A 17,469-nucleotide genomic window follows, 5' to 3' on the forward strand; every position below is an offset into this window, starting at 1 on the left:
TCGGACCGGGGAACCCAGTTTATTTCTAAATTTTGGAAAGCTTTTTGTTCCCGTTTAGGGGTTCACTTGTCCTTTTCCTCAGCTTTCCATCCTCAGTCGAATGGACAGACTGAGCGTACCAACCAAAACCTGGAGACATATCTAAGATGTTTTGTGTCTGAAAACCAAGAGTTGTGGTCGTCATATTTACCGTTAGCTGAGTTTGCCATAAATAATCGCCGTCAGGAATCCACTGGCAAGTCACCTTTTCTTGGTGCATATGGTTTTCATCCCCAATTCTGTACTTTCAAAGAGGGGGGGTCTTCTGGGGTTCCCGAAGAGGAACGGTTTTCGTCATCTCTTTCATCAGTATGGCAGAAGGTGCAAGCTAACTTGAAAAATATGGGAGGTAAATACAAATGCATGGCTGATAAGAGACGGTCGCCAGGTCCGGACCTAGGAGTGAATGACTATGTGTGGCTGTCTACAAGGAATATCAAGTTGAAGGTTCCCTCTTGGAAACTGGGTCCTAGGTTTATTGGTCCTTACAAGATTGTAGCCATCATCAACCCCGTGGCTTTTCGCCTGGAGTTACCTCAGACTTTTAAAATCCATAATGTCTTTCATAAGTCGTTACTCAAAAAATATGTTCCACCTCTAGAACCGTCACCGCTGCCACCCCCTCCTGTTGTCGTGGATGGTAGTTTGGAATTTCAGATATCCAAAATTGTTAATTCTCGTCGGGTCCGCCGCTCTCTCCAATATCTGGTGCACTGGAGAGGTTACGGTCCCGAGGAAAGAATGTGGGTTCCTGCGTCTGAGGTAAACGCCGACAGGCTAGTCCGGATTTTTCATGCCTCTCATCCTGAGAGACCTGGTCCTGAGTGTCCGGAGGCCCCTCGTAGAGAGGGGGGTACTGTCACGAGGGTGTCAAGAGCCACGCCTGACTCCGTTGTACCCGGGGTCAGGAGGTCGCAGCGGTTGGCTGCACGCTCTATGTCAGATAGGGAAGTTTCCTTATTGTAGCTTTCTGGGTTTGCTTTACAAACCCTTTTGGCTCACTCAGGGATCCGTAGCTCCTTCTCTCAGCTGTTCCTTGTCCAGCACTCCCAATCCTCCTTATATTCCCCTCTCACACTTCTCTGGTTGCCAGATATAGAGCTTCCTGCCTGGACATCTATTCTGACCCACTGGAGCTGTGTTGCTGCGTTCTCTGAGTGTTGCCTTAGAACGCTACCCTCCGGATCCCTGTTGGACCTTTGTGGACAATTGTTGCCGTCCACCTGGGTGTTTGTGTTTGTCTGTGTTTGTCTGTCCTCTCCCTGGTGTTTCCCTCTTAGTGCAGTGGTGAGGACTAGCGATCCCACCGGCCCGTTCATTATCTAGGGCTCATTTCAGGGAAAGCCAGGGTTTAGGCACGTGATCGCCGCACGGGTGAGGAACCCGTCTAGGGACGACAGGGCAGGCAGGTACCAGCTGCAAGGTGAGTTAGGGGTCACCACCTTTCCCTCTCCCTTGTGCAGGGCTTTCCCTGTTTTCCTCCCTGTGTGTGTTGCCGGTCATTACAGGTGGACTCTGGTGCTGGTGGTTTGTTCATTGATAGTGTGTTCACTGCCGCCAATTCCATTCCTCTGCAGCCTCGAGGTTCCCCACTGGCTCTTGAAGCGATAGACGGCAGACCCCTTCTGCCGCCACACGTGACTCAGGAGACTCTTCCAGTGGGGATGGCCATTGGTGCCGTTCACAGAGAGTCGGTCTGTCTCCAGGTTATTTCGTCTCCACACTACTCGGTGGTCTTGGGGTACCCCTGGCTCCAGAAGCATAATCCGACTTTCGATTGGAGATCGGCCGAGATCCTCTCGTGGTCACCGCAGTGTGGGGCTAGTTGCATCCATGGGCCTGTCAAGTTGCTGTGTACTTCCTCGGACTCTCTGTTGCCTCCTGAATACGAGGAGTACCGGGATGTATTCGATAAGGTGCGTGCGGTTGCCCTACCTCCGCACCGCCCATACGATTGTGCCATAGAGTTACAATCTGGTGCCGTTCCTCCTCGTGGCAAAGTCTATCCACTGTCGGTAGCGGAGAATAAGGCCATGGAGGAGTACGTGAGGGAGGCGCTTTCACGCGGACACATTCGCAAATCCTCGTCCCCGGCAGGGGCTGGATTTTTCTTTGTGAAAAAGAAGGGCGGTGAGTTGAGGCCTTGCATCGATTACAGGGGTCTCAATCGCATCACGATCAAGAACGCTTACCCGATACCCTTGATTTCCGAGCTGTTCGATCGCCTCAAAGGGGCCACGGTCTTTACCAAACTCGACCTGAGGGCGGCATATAACCTGGTAAGGATCAAGGCGGGCGATGAGTGGAAGACCGCGTTTAACACCAGGACCGGTCATTATGAATCCTTGGTTATGCCCTTTGGGTTGTGCAATGCGCCCGCAGTCTTCCAGGAATTCATCAACGATGTTTTCCGTTACCTGTTGCAGCAGTGTGTGGTGGTCTATTTGGATGACATCTTGGTATATTCTGAATCCATGGAGGCTCACATTCTGGATGTCAGACGAGTGTTGCAACGGTTACGAGAGAACAAGCTGTTCGGTAAGCTTGAGAAATGCGAATTTCACCGATCCCAGGTAACCTTCTTAGGTTACATCATTTCCGCTGAGGGGTTCTCCATGGATCCTGAGAAGGTTTCGGCTGTCTTACAGTGGCCCCAGCCCAGTGGTCTTCGTGCCCTGCAGCGCTTTTTGGGCTTCGCCAATTAATATCGGAAGTTCATCAGGGACTTTTCCATGCTAGCCAAGCCTCTCACGGATCTGACCAGGAAGGGCAGTAATCCCCAGGTCTGGCCGCTCGAGGCCATCCGAGCTTTTGAGGCTCTAAAGTCCGCCTTTGTGTCGGCTCCGATTCTGTCGCATCCCAACCCTGGGTTGCCTTTTGTCCTCGAGGTGGACGCGTCTGAGACGGGAGTAGGCGCCCTCCTGTCTCAGCGTAGAACACCAGAGGGTCCTCTGCTTCCTTGTGGGTTTTACTCCCGGAAACTGTCTTCCGCGGAGTGCAACTATCAGATTGGTGACAGGGAGTTATTGGCCATCGTGCAGGCCCTTAAAGAATGGAGGCACTTGCTCGAGGGCTCGGTGGTTCCGGTTCTCATCCTGACGGACCACAAGAATCTGACCTACCTCTCTGAGGCCAAGAGATTGACACCACGTCAGGCCAGATGGGCTCTGTTCTTGTCACGTTTTAATTATGTGGTCTCCTACCTACCCTGTTCCAAGAACATCAGAGCGGATGCCTTATCACGGCAGTACTCCGAGCTGTCCGGGGAGGAGTCGATTCCGACTTCGGTCATACCTTCGAATCAGATCCTGGCCGCTATTCGCACCAGCCTGACCTCTCCCCTGGGTGAGCAGATTTTGGCGGCTCAATCTGGTGCTCCCTCTGGGAGACCCAACGGCAGATGTTTTGTGCCTGAGGAGTTGCGCACTCGGTTGTTGCGAACCTACCATAACTCCAAGGCCGCGGGGCATCCTGGAAAGAATCAGCTGTCCTGGGCTGTTTCACGTCTGTTCTGGTGGCCTTCTCTACGTTCCGACATCGCCGCATATGTAGCGGCATGCTCCGTTTGTGCCCAGAGTAAGTCCCCTCGGCACCTTCCGTTGGGCCTTTTGCAACCCATAGCCACCGGGGAGCGTCCATGGTCACACCTGGGGATGGATTTCATTGTGGACCTCCCTGCATCCCGAGGCCATACGGTCATTCTCATGATTGTGGATCGGTTTTCCAAAATGTGCCACTGTGTTCCTCTCAAGAAGTTACCCTCTGCACAAGAGTTGGCCTCGATTTTTGCCAGGGAGGTCTTCCGGTTGCACGGTTTGCCCAAGGAGATTGTGTCGGATCGGGGGAGTCAGTTTGTGTCCAGGTTCTGGCGCGCCTTTTGCTCCCAGTTGGGGATTCATCTCTCTTTCTCCTCGGCCTACCACCCTCAGTCCAATGGGGCCGCAGAACGATCCAATCAGGCCTTGGAGCAATTCCTTCGTTGCTATGTCTCCGATCACCAAGACAATTGGGTTGACCTCCTGCCTTGGGCTGAGTTTGCCAGGAACACGGTGGTGAACTCTTCCTCTGGGACGTCTCCCTTCATGGCCAATTATGGGTTCCAACCTGCCGTGTTACCGGAGGTATTCTCTCCCCAGGATATTCCGGCTGTGGAGGATCACCTTTCCGTCCTATGTGCTTCTTGGGTACAGATCCAGAGGTCCCTTGAGGTCTCTGCGCAGCGCCAGAGACTCTAGGCTGATCGCAGACGAGCGCCCGCTCCTTCCTACCAGGTCGGAGACCGTGTATGGTTGTCCACCCGCAACCTCAACCTTCGAGTGCCCACTCCCAAGCTGGCGCCTCGCTTTGTTGGTCCCTTCCGAGTGCTTCGCAGGGTAAACCCGGTAGCCTATGCCCTTGCGCTTCCTCCTGGCATGCGGATCTCCAACGTGTTTCATGTCTCCCTGTTGAAGCCACTGGTGTGTAATCGTTTCACTTCCTCGGTTCCTCGGCCTCGTCCGGTCCAAGTGGGCAATCGTGAGGAGTATGAGGTGAGCAATATCCTGGACTCACGCCTGGTCCTCGGTCGGGTGCAGTTTTTGGTCCATTGGCGTGGTTATGGTCCAGAGGAGCGTTCCTGGGTTCCCTCCGCAGATGTCCATGCTCCTGCCTTGCTCCGAGCCTTCCACGCACGCTTCCCTCAGAAACCGTTCTTTACTCCGCGGAGGAGGGGCCCTTGAGGGGGAGGTACTGTCATGGTCTTACCTTCTTGCTGTTCTCCTTCGTTGGACATGTGCTGGCGGCCATCTTGGTTTCTGGGTTTCTTGTAGCCTCCCACCCTGCGGCTTCTCCTTCCCACTGGGAGGAGCTGGATGCTTAGCTCATATATATAGGAGGTCTGTGGCTTCAGTTCCTTGCTTGGTCCTCCTGTGTTCACATGCTTCTAAGACTGCTGCTGCTTCTGGTTCCTGATCCTGGCCTCGTCTGACTACCCTGCTGGTTCCTGATCCTGGCTTCGTCTGACTACCCTGCTGGTTCCTGATCCTGGCTTCGTCTGACTACCCTGCTGGTTCCTGATCCAGGCTTCGTCTGACTACCCTTCTGGTTCCTGACCTCTGGCTTCGCAAGACCCTGCTTCGGTTTAGCCATCCGTTTGGACTTTTGCCTTACAGCTTGATTTCCAATAAAGCCTCCTTATTTCCACTTATCTCTTGTTGTCGTCTGGTTCATGGTTCCTTGACAGATCGCCAATTTGTGATAAGTCCTAACCGTCCCCAGTGGCTTCTGTGGATGGTGACAGATGGACGTGAGTCTGTTCCATATAACACAATGTGGTAATAATATCCATAAACACACAGATAAATAAAGCACCCACTCAGTCCTCCCAGCAATCCCAAGACTATAAGTGACATATTGCCAGTCCCTGATAGTTTTAATTGTTCATGATCTGTCGTCTGTAGGTTTAATTTTAAAGCTACAATACAATTAAAGAATTAGTTTTATATACATTAAACTATTTTGTTGGGACCCCTAAAGGGATTTTTTGGGACTGGATGACCTTTTGTATAATAAGTGAATTTTCATCCCGAGGGCTCCAACCTAGGGCTCATTTTGTTGTTTATTTAGAGTATCCTGGATTCCTTTGTGACCTTACAGATTTTTGCACACCTTTCTCTTGATGTGCTCTTTGCTCTTTGTTGGTTGATCACTCTTGGGGATGGAAATAATGATCCTGAATTTCCTTCATTTGCGCATAATATGTCTGAATGTAGACTGGCAGAGTCCAAGCCCTTTAGACATAGTTTTGTAATCTTTTTTAACCTGATGAGCATCAAGAACTCTTCTTCTGAGGCCCTCAGAAATCTCATTTTTTTGTCTGCCATGATACACTTGTATTTTGAAGATCAAACTTTGATAGATCCCTGTTCTTAAAACAGATTATACTTAGTTATCTTTATGTACTTTTATGACTTGTGTAAAAATCTTATGTAGTTTAAAATTACATTTATGCCAAAAGGTAGAAAATTCTGAAGGGTTTGCAAATTTTAACACACCACTGTATGTTCCTGTCAGGCAGAATATACTGGTATGTTATCCAAACTGATAACATTCATGCTCACTCACCCATTTTTACCACTTTCCCTGGCCCTTTTTTCTTTTGCAATGTTACTAAATAAATAAATAAATAAATAAATCAGTACTTGGATAACTATCATTCATGCATAGAGTCTGCATCAGAAGCTAAGGAAGAAAAAGCAATGCAAAGCTACATTTTCCAAGCAATATCATAATCACACAATTCACACATGAAGTAACATAGGAAGTATGCAGAGTATCTAGGACCCTACTTTATGAATACTGATTAAATATAAACGCAAAAACACAAAATGAAATCACACTCTGCAACCAGCACTCTGCCCTGCCTTTATGCTGGACGTTGGATAAGGCATTGGTGTACATTTTGGCCAAAGCGTAATAAGCCACTCACCACGTCAAGGTCGCCTTAATGAGTGGTCCCTAACACTAGTTTCTACCTTTTATGGGCCATGACAGCCACTCAAAGTCCAGGGAGCGCAGGTACAGCATGCACGCCAAGCACAATCTGCTTTTAACCCCGTCCAGTGCCATTACAGCTTTCATCGGATCCAGGGATGCAAGTACCAACATGCATGCTGAGCCCACTATATACTTCTCCTGGAGCCTAATGGCTACTGGTAGGTGCTATATAAGCAGACACAGTTTTATACTGACTTTTAAACCAGCCTCCAGGGCATACTAGCTGGTCAGGTGTGCATGACTGCTTGGAGATCGCCACGCCTCCAATATATACTACAAAGAAAAAAAAAATCCAACATCCAGCATAAAGGCAGGGCAGAGTGCTGGTTGCAGTGTGCAATTGCATTTTGTGTTTTTGCGTTTGTATCTGTATTTCGCCAAAGCAATCTGCACCTGCTAGGGTTGTGCGGGCTGAATCCCCCATATTTTTTCACTAATTAAATATAACTTTTATTCGGTAGATTAAAAGATAAATGAAAAAAAGAGAAGATGTTTCCATGTAAACGATCGAGCTCAGGTTCAAAGAGGTATATATTCTGAGGTTTAGTAGTAATAACGTTAATTCAGGCAGGTGCTGTGGATTATAGAGCTTTAACTGGGTCCTAGATTCTAATAGATCACGGTGTGGATCATACAGGTGCAATTTTTTCCTATATAGCCCACCATGCTGCTCCCTGATGAGCCATTTTATGGTGAAATGCATTTGTGGAAGAGGTAGAAGTTAGGAAAGCTTCAGATAGCTCAGGCCTGAGGTTCCAGAAGCTGAGGGGTCGCACTTTTCAGGGCAGGTGCTCTGACTACAGCTACGCCAGGGACAATTCCCCCCTATATAGTTCTTAGGATTAGGGAGAGCATACAATGAGCATATGGGACTATATCTATTAAGCACCTGTGGGATCCACACTGTGGTCTATTAGATTCTAGGACTTTTAATCTATCTAATAAAGGTCATGTTTTAATCAGTATTCTGAAATAATTTAAACTATTCCCCTCTAGGAGAAAAGTAGGGAGTTACTACTAAGACTCCACGTAACGTATGATATTCAACTTAAGGAAGTACTTTGCTCTTGCATTACCCTTTACATGTGTCAACAAACACCAAGCTCAGAGTGGATATAGTTCTAAGAAATGCCACTTGATAAATGCCCATTCCCATCTAAAGAACTATTCTTCATATGGTTATTCGTCATCTATTCTGTTGGCAGTCCTTATAAACAAGTAGTAAGCCGGTACATACAAACCCACTAAATGCCCCCTTGATACAGTACAGGGATTAAAAAAAAAAATCTTCTCTACATTTACCATCATCCATAAATGCCAGGCTCCACAGTACCACCACAACTTTTGTGTTTCCCTCTGGGAAGAACCAACCAATCTGAGAAATCTGGCATGGTTATGTTTTTCTTCTCGGTGATTATATTTAGTGGTCAGATAACAGGGAAAAAAAGCCCTCTCACACATGGGATTTGCATAGCAAAGAGCCTAAATTGATACATTTGCAGAGAAGTTTGAGAGGATGTGAAATGGGCTAACATTTCATCTCATTGACCCTAGTGCACAACAAAGAAGACATTTGTAATCTTGTGTCTAAATGAGATTTATAACAGTTTTATGGGCATAGCTTCGAAGCTATCTCTGATTTTAAGTCAGACTTAAATGTGCCAAAAAGAAATTTGCACAGACAATCCTGTCACGTCTCGCTGATTTTTAGAGTTTTTGGTGTTGTGTTGACAGACGCTCATCTCTCTTATTTTTAGTATCTATTATTTTCTTGACTTTTCTTTCAATCTTTGATGCCCATTTGATATCTTATGGTTTACTTCAGGCCAAATGGAAATATTTTTTGACTATATAAGAAGATATATCTTATTTAACACAAGGTAAATATTAATAATAAATATTGATCATAAATATATGCATAGTTTTACTGGATTTGATCAAATACATATGGAAATGGGTGAATAATTCTCTACATGTAGTCTCGAAAATAAGATTGCAGGTATGTCATGGTCAGGCCTACTGTGTCACTTTTGGATTTACTAGGTCTCAACTAAGGAGAGGAGAGTTTAAAGCATTTTGCAAACTGTACCTTAAAATGGCTGACTTTGTGCAGGGGTGATCATTCACAGGTGGAGCACGGACCAGCTGACATATGCCTGTCCCTTTAGGACAGCTAACACTACAATGGAGAGTCATGTGGCAGCAGGGACATAAGGAGAGGGATGGCAATCACCCAGGTATGTGCAGCAGACAATGTACAAGGTACGAGCTAGCATCAAATGTGCATTGGTTAAATATCTACCTGTATTCCAAGAATTTCTTGTCACTTAGTCTTTTCTTTAATGTTTATGACCGTTATGATGCAGAATAACTCATAAACCTATCATCGCTGTTTGATTCATAGTTAAAACATATTGGTCATTGAGAAAAAAAAAATCTTAATGGCTCAGAGGTTTCTGTTGTAGGTAAATCTCAGTGCCCAGAGATTTGGCTTCTCTCTGTCCATGCAAATGAACTGTCTTATGTTGATCTTATAAGGTATAATTTTTTTCTTCAGTGCACCTCCACAAACTCATTGAAGCAATGACCAACACCCTAAAAGATCTTAATCGTTTGCATATCTTACAGGTGAAATCCAGACGTCTGAATCTCTGGACTAAAAGGCTTTAGGAAGGGTGGAGAAGCACATGAACCATAAAAAAACTGTCCAGTATTTTAAAAAGCATTCTTTCATAACCTTTTCTCTTCAACCATTTTGTGGCACTTATATACACACCCTTAACATTTTTCAAATTGTTTCAAACTTTTTTTTTTTTCAATTTGAAACACCAACTGTATTCAGCACAGTTATCTAAAGTGGTCTCTTCTTCGATAGCCCTTCAGATTGTATGAACATAGGCATATGTAATTCCACCTATAACTTTTTAAGAAGGAATTATGTATATATAATTCTATATGCAGAAGTCTGGACTGATTATTATTTATCATTATTAAAGCGCCATTCATTCCATAGCGCTGTACATATGAAAAGAGGTATACATACATAATACAGACAATTGCACTAATCATAAACAAGACGAGTTACAAACTGGTACAGAAGGAGAGAGGGCCCTGCCTGTAAGGGCTTACAATCTACATGGTATGGGAGAAGGACACAGTTGTCGCACACACAGGGGGTAGGGAAATACCCACTGAGACCAACCCGCACCCCTGTCCCTGCCTACTTGCCTCGCAAGCCCTAGTGACAAGGAACAACTGGTTGACAAACTCTTTAACTAGGATAAGTGCAGGGAAGATGGACAAAACACACAACAGAGCAGTCCCATTGCGGTTACCATGGGAACGGGCGAAGCCGGGCGCACTGATGATGCGAGCGCGCCCCAGCTGTCCCCGCCTCCGCACAGAGCGCACAGTGACAGTAGCCCCCTTTTACACGGGGCCTCCTGACCCAAGGCACCAGGCGACATCTTCTCAGGATGTTTCACATGAAATTTTCTGACAAGTCTAGAGGCATGAACATCGTTAGCTGGTACCCAGGACCTTTCCTCCGTCCATAGCCTTTCCAGTGCACCAGGTACTGTAAAGAGTTACGGACTCTTCCAACATCCAATATCTTGGAAAGCACAAACTCCATGGAATCATTAACCAGTAATGGCAGTGAAGCGGACTGCAAAGGAACAACAGGTGCAACATGTCTCTTAAGCAGAGATTTGTGAAAAACTTCAAGTATGTGGAAAGACTCTGGCAGTTTCAACCTAAAAGATATTGGGTTAATCACCTCCGTAATCTCGTACAGGCATTTAAAACAAACTTTTTGGAGGCCACCTTAAGAGACACATTTTTAGAAGAAAGGGACACCTTATCCCCAACCTGAAAATCCATCCCCAACGTTTCTTATTCGCTTTGATTTTAATACTGTTTTGAGCTTTTTCTTGGTTCGACTGAACCCGTGCTCAAACTGTGCACAGTTCTGACGAGACCTTATTCACCTCAGGGTTAGATGAGGAGACGGATGACCCAGAATGAAAACGAGGATGGAAACAGTAGTGGAGGAATAACATGGTTGTTTATCGCAAATTCTGCCAAAGGAAGGTACTTAAGCCATGATTGTTGATCATCAGAGACATATGACCTGATAAACTTTTCCACAGACTAAGTCTTTCAGTCTGTGCATTACTCTCAGGATGATAGGCAGACGAGAAAGACAATGAAATTTGGCCCCTCTGACAGAAGGCTCTACAAAATCTAGACACAAACTGGACCCCCCTATCCGATACAATGTTTTCTGGAATACCATGACATCCTTGACTAGGGTGGGCCACCAGTAAGACCTTGATACCAGCTCTTTAGTACTCTCGATACCAGGATGTCCACACAAAACAGTCATGACACTCACCAACAGCCGGAGACGGAATTGTTTGGGGACAAACGACTTATCTGTTGGTGTGGGAGCCAGGGCCAGATGTTGTTCTGCCTTAATAAGAGCCGTAAGGTCTTGAGACAAGGCTGCTAAAAAGACATTAGCTGGCAGTATGGTTTCAGGTGGTGCGTCCATAGGCTGAAACGCACTTACTTCCTGGCCTGAAAGTGATAGAGAAATGAAAATGTGTAAAAAACAATGCCCATCTTGCTTGACAGGGATTCAACCTCTTAGCAAACTCAAGAAACATTCGATTTTTGCGATCAGTGACAACGGTGACACAATGTTTAGCCTCTTTAAGAAAATGCCTCCACTCCTCAAACTCCCATTTAATGGTTAGCAATTCCCGATTCCCCACGTCATAATTTCTCTCGTGGGAGAAAATTTTCTGGAAAAGAAGGCGCAAGGCCTTAAATTGGTAAGAGTAGAGGGGCCTTGAGAGAGGACTGCCCCTACTCCTTCCTTGGAGGCATCCCCCTCTACAATGAAAGGTCTCTCTTGATCCGGCTGAATCAAAACAAGAGCGCTACTGAAGGCCTTTTTAAGAGTTTCAAATGCTTCAGTAGCGCCCATTTTTTGGTGAGGTCAGTCAAGGGTCTAGCAATTACCGAAAAATTCTTTATAAATCTGCGGTAATAATTAGCAAACCCCCAAAAACGTTGTAAGGCCTTTAAGGACGATGGCCTTGCCCAATCCATATATTCCTTTATGACTAGAGGCAATGTATCGGATTCTGCTGAGACCCCGGCTTGCACCACAGACAAGCACGAGTGGCATTTAGACCCCCATTTCACCAGTTCTCCCTTAGTCCAGTCAATAATAGGATTATGTAATAGGTACTAATACCTTACTCTTGACCACATTTGGATATACCTGGTACTTAGGCTCCCCCGTCTTGGTCGAATTAACGGAGGAAGGCTTCTTGGAGCACTGATTAATCCAATGGTCTGAGTCTCCACAATAGAAACAAGCTCCATGTCGGCGACACTGATCTCTACGAGTCATCCCGACCTGCCTGGGTTCCTCAAAAGAAATATCGGCTCTTCTCATAGGACAGACCTCTGGCTGGACTGCCTCCTGGGGAAAAAGCAAACGTTCCTGCCATCTCTCCCTAACACGTCTGTCAAGTCGAACAGCAAGTGTCATAGTCTCGTCCAATGTCTCAGGAAGCTGATAGTTAACTAATAGGTCTTTAAGATTCTCAGACAAGCCTGACCTGAACTGGCTTTCAAAGGCTGGTTCATTCTAGCCAGAGGGGACACACCATCTTCTGAACTGGGTGCAATACTCTTCTGCAGGTTGATCTCCCTGAACCAAAGCTTTAAAAGCGGTTTCAGCTACCTTGGCCCTGTCAGGTTCATTATACAAAATTCCTAGAGCCTGAAAGAATCCTTCGACAGAACTGAGACAACTAGCATCGGAAGGCAAGGAAAAAGCCCAATCCTGGGGGTCCCCCTGTAGTCGGGAGATAACTATGCCTACTCGTTGACTCTCAAAGCCGGATGACAAGGGGCGTAACCTAAAGTAAAACTTACAGTTCTCTTTGAAAGAAAAAAACTTTTTATGGTCACCAGAAAATGGTTCAGGAAGCTTAATCTGGGGCTCCATATGATGACTTGATGAATGCGGAGTGGAGACACTCTGTCCTGACTCAGAGTTTCTCTCCCAATTCCTGAACCATCTGAGTCAAATTGGATACATGCTCTATCAGGGTAACCAAAGGATTCATGGTAACAGTGATAATTTGGACCTGTTATTCTGTCGCACACAGGGGGTAGGGAAGTGACCACTGAGCTCAACCCGCACGCCTGTCCCTGCCTACTTGCCTCACAAGTCCTAGTGACAAGGGACAACTGGTCGACAAACCCTCAACTAGGATAAGTGCAGGGAAGATGGACAAAACACACAACAGAGCAGTCAAATGAGCCGAGTCAAAACCTAGAGAGCAGCAAGGTACCAGAGGAGCAAGCAGAGGATCGTCAGGAGGAAGCCAAAATCAGAACCAGGAGGGAACGCCAAAACCAAGGGATGATACGGACGGAACACGAGCAGGAGAACAGAAAACCAGGTAAGTAATCGCAGGAAGGACCTCAATAGCAGGCAATCTGTGGCCAGCAGATTGTCTGTTTAAATAGGGCGCTGGTGGAGTCATGTGACGTGGCCAGCGTCACATGACTCCTGAGTTCTAATACAGTCGGGCACCTTAGAGAGCAGCTCGGCGCTTAGCACCATTGCGGATACCATGGGAACGGGCAATGCCGGGCACGCTGATGAGCGCACCGTGACAACAGTAGGTGTGGGTGAAGTTGGTCATGGCAGTATAGAGGCAGCAGGGTCACTGGTTGTAGGCTTGTCTAAAGAGGAGGGTTTTCAGGCAGCGGACTTGGTTGACCGGGGAGAGTGTGCAGCCATTGATCGTGATAGATAGGTCTGTTGGGGGGGTTGAGCAAGATGGGGGAAAGATAATGAATTCTGTTTTATCCATGTTAAGTTTTAGAAAGCGTAAGGAGAAGAAGGATGATATAGGAGATAGACATTGTGGGATTCTGGATAGTAAGGTGGTGATGTCTGGACCATAGAGGTAGATTTGTGTGTCGTCTGCATAAGAGTGATACTGAATGCCATGGGACTCTTTGAGATGTCCCAGGCCAAAAGTATAGATAGCGTAGATAGTGGCACACTTGATAGTGTAGATTATAATTTAATATCCCATTATAATCATTACCTAACCTCTTATATCCCGGGTCAGTTTTCACCCTCCTACCTAGGCCATTTTGTGCATTTTGTGACTTGTCACTTTATGTGGTAATATATTTGGAACACTTTTACTTATCCAAGCCATTCTGAGGTTGTTTTCTCGTGACACATTGTACATGACAGTCATAAATATGAGTCAATATATTTCAACTTTATTTATGAAAAAATCTCAAATAAAATGTATTTTTTTAAAAGCTTTCAAAACAGAAAGTGATACCTCATAAAATATTTATTACTTAACATTCCCCATATGTCTACTTTATGTTGGTATAATTTTTTTAAATGTCATTTTATTTTTTTATGCCGTTAGAAGGTTTAGAATTTTAGAAGCAATTCTTAAATTTTTAAAGAAAATTTCCAAAACCCACTTTTTAAGGACCGGTTCAGTTATGAAGTCACTTTGAGGGGCTTATATAGTAGAAACCACCCATAGATGACCCCATTCCCATTTTGGAAACTACACCCCTCAAGTTACTCAAAACTGATTTTACAAACTTTGTCAACTCTTCAAGTGCTTCAAAAGAATTAAAGGAAAATGGAGTAGAAATTAGTAAATTTCACTTTTTTGGCAGATTTTACATTTCAATCAATTTCTTTTCTTTAATACATCGAGGGTTAACAGCCAAACAAAACTCAATATTTATTACCCTGATTCTGCGGTTTACAAAAACACCCCACATGAGGTCGTAAACTGACGTAAGGGCACACAGCAGGACGCAGAAGTAAAGGAGGCTTTTTGGAAGGCAGATTTTGCTGGACTGGTTTTAGACACCATGTCCCATTTGAAGTCTGCCTGATGCATCCCTACAGTAGAAACTCCCACAATGTTTATTGCACGGGGTGGATCATGAGATATATTTATAGAGCCTGTCGTTATGGACATGGTAATACCTAATATGTGTGTTTTTTCTTTTTTTTTCTTTTTTTTTATAGACAATCAGGGGAAAGGGGTGTTTTTTCTTTTTTAACTTGAAACTTTATTTTTTATACTTAAAAACACTTTTTGGACTTTTTTTTTTACTTTATTTCTTCCCACACTGAGACTTCAACTTTTAGGAGTCTGATCCCCTCTGCAATGCATTACAATACATCTGTATTGTAATGCATTGCCTGTTAGTGTATTACACTGAGTAATACACTAACAGGTTGCCTAGGAGACCCAGCTTGGGGCTGGATCTCGTAGGCTTCCATAGAAGGCAGGTCCCAATGCCTTGCAAGGCATTGGGATGCCCTCTGACCCATTGGTTTCCCATCACTGCAGAGCAGGGACCCGATGGGCTCCTGTCACAACCAGACAGCTGAGAAGTTCTGACAGAAGCCTTTCAGAACCTCCTCCTTGACTTTTCTTTGTTGTGATGTTCAGTTCATCATCTCGTTAGCCTCTCTCAGCTGTCATGTAGTGGAACTGATTGCTTCCCTTTAAATTCCTCCCCAGAATGCATTACTGGGCGGCTAATACTTCCTCTTGGAGTGTGTGTGCATGCTGATCTTGTTTTCCTGTCTGCTACAAAGTTAAGTGCTGAACATTTATCTGTTATTTTCTGTTTGCTGGATCCCAGGTGACCCTGACTCCCTCCGTGTCTGGAGTAGGGAGCTGGTGGTCGTGTCCCCTCACTATTGTAGGGTGTTCAGGGGTTATATAGTCGAGGTACGTGGATATGCAAACCTCCACCTTTCAGATCTTTGCATAGGCTGAGCAGCCAGGGATAGTCTCAGGTCTTGTGCAGGGGTCTCCCTTTTGGTTCCTTAGCTTTGGATCCACTCAGTCATATATGCATGTTGCTTTGTCTTGTTTCCTGTACACCGTCCGTGACATTATAAGCCGCCAAAACCGTCTCAAGCATGGATCCGGTTTCACTTTTGGCTGAATGCTTCCAGGGTCTTTCATTGGAGGTAGCTGATCTCCGTAAGACTTTTTCTCAGCTTCAAGTGACCGGTTCAGCTTGCGTTCATGGAGTTTGTTCTGAGCCTAAGATCTCGCTCCCGGATACGTTCTCCGGGGGTAGTGATAATTTTGTGCGTTTTAGAGAGGCTTGCAAACTCCATTTTCGCCTTCTTCCCCATTCCTCTGGTGATGAGGAACGGAGGGTGGGGATCATTATATCGCTGCTCAGAGGTAACGCTCAGTCCTGGGCCTTTTCGCTGCCGGAGGGGGCACGGCCTCTCCGTTCAGTGGATGAATTCTTTTTAGCCCTGGGTCAGATATATGATGATCCGGATCGTATTGCTCTGGCTGAGTCTAGACTACGTCTATTATGCCAGGGTAAACAATCCGCAGAAATATACTGCTCAGAATTTCGGAGATGGGCAGTTGATACTGGTTGGAATGATGCTGCACTCCGAAGTCAATTTTGCCATGGTCTTTCAGAGGGATTGAAAGATGCATTTGCCTTTCATGAGAGGCCTATTTCTTTGGACTCTGCTATGTCTCAGGCCGTTCGTATTGACAGGCGTCTTAGAGAGAGAGGAGAGATGTCCCCTCCCTGTCATACTCAATCCTAGGACAGTGCAGCGGTGTCATTCTGTGCGCAGGGGTCTCAGTCGCTGTCAGCCCCTTCTGAGCAGGAGCCCATGCAGCTGGGGTTGATTGCTTCTGACAATAGAAGATTCAGCTCGCATGGGAGGGTTTGTTTTTGTTGTGGAGGTATAAATCATTTGGCAAATATTTGTCCCTTTAGGAGATTCAGGCAGTTTTCTGGGAGTAATAAACAAACAGGAAAAAATCTTTTAAAAATGTTCCGTCTGTTACTATTGGCAGGGTTGAGGCGGAAATTGAAGGTTTTCCGTTTGCTTGTAGTTCCCGTTTTGTCCTGCCGGCTAGGGTGGCGCTAGAGAGCAAGAACATTTTTTGTGAGATTTTTGTGGATAGTGGAGCAGCGGTCAATCTCATTGATAATCAATTTGCGATAACTCATGGTTTCCAGGTGCGCACTTTGGGAAAGGATATTCCTGTTTTTGCTATTGATTCCGCTCCACTTTCTCAAAAATCATTAAAGGGCATAGTTCACAATATCCGTTTAATTGTGAGTGATGCTCATGTTGAGGATGTGTCATGTTTCGTCCTTAGCAGATTACCTACCCCTCTAGTGTTGGGGCTACCCTGGCTCACTAAACATAACCCCACCATTGATTGGCAAGCGAGGCAAATAAATGGTTGGAGTGACTTTTGCAGAGAGAATTGCCTCACGACATCTGTTTCTGAGGTTGCTACTAAGACTGTACCATCTTTTCTCTCTGAATTTTCGGATGTCTTCTCTGAGAGTGGAGTTCAGGATTTGCCTCCGCACAGGGAGTATGATTGCCCTATTAATCTCATCCCAGGCTGGGATGGTTCTTTAAGACCTTGTCTGGATTTCAGGGAGCTGAACAGTATCACTATTCGTGACCCTTATCCGCTTCCTCTGATCCCGGACCTGTTTAACCAGGTTGTTGGGGCTAAAGTCTTTTCCAAATTAGATCTAAGAGGGGCATACAACCTGGTCAGGGTCAGAGAAGGAGACGAATGGAAGACGGCCTTCAATACTCCTGAGGGCCATTTTGAGAATTTGGTTATGGCTTTTGGTTTGATGAATGCCCCAGCCGTTTTTCAGCATTTCGTGAACAGCATTTTTTATCATTTGATGGGAAAATTTGTATTAGTGTATTTGGATGACATTTTGATTTTTTCTCCTGATTTCAAAACTCATAAGGAACATTTACGTGAGGTCTTGCTCATCCTG

This window comes from Bufo gargarizans, chromosome 8 (genome assembly GCF_014858855.1).
Source record: "Bufo gargarizans isolate SCDJY-AF-19 chromosome 8, ASM1485885v1, whole genome shotgun sequence".
NCBI classification, from domain to species: Eukaryota; Metazoa; Chordata; class Amphibia; order Anura; family Bufonidae; genus Bufo; species Bufo gargarizans.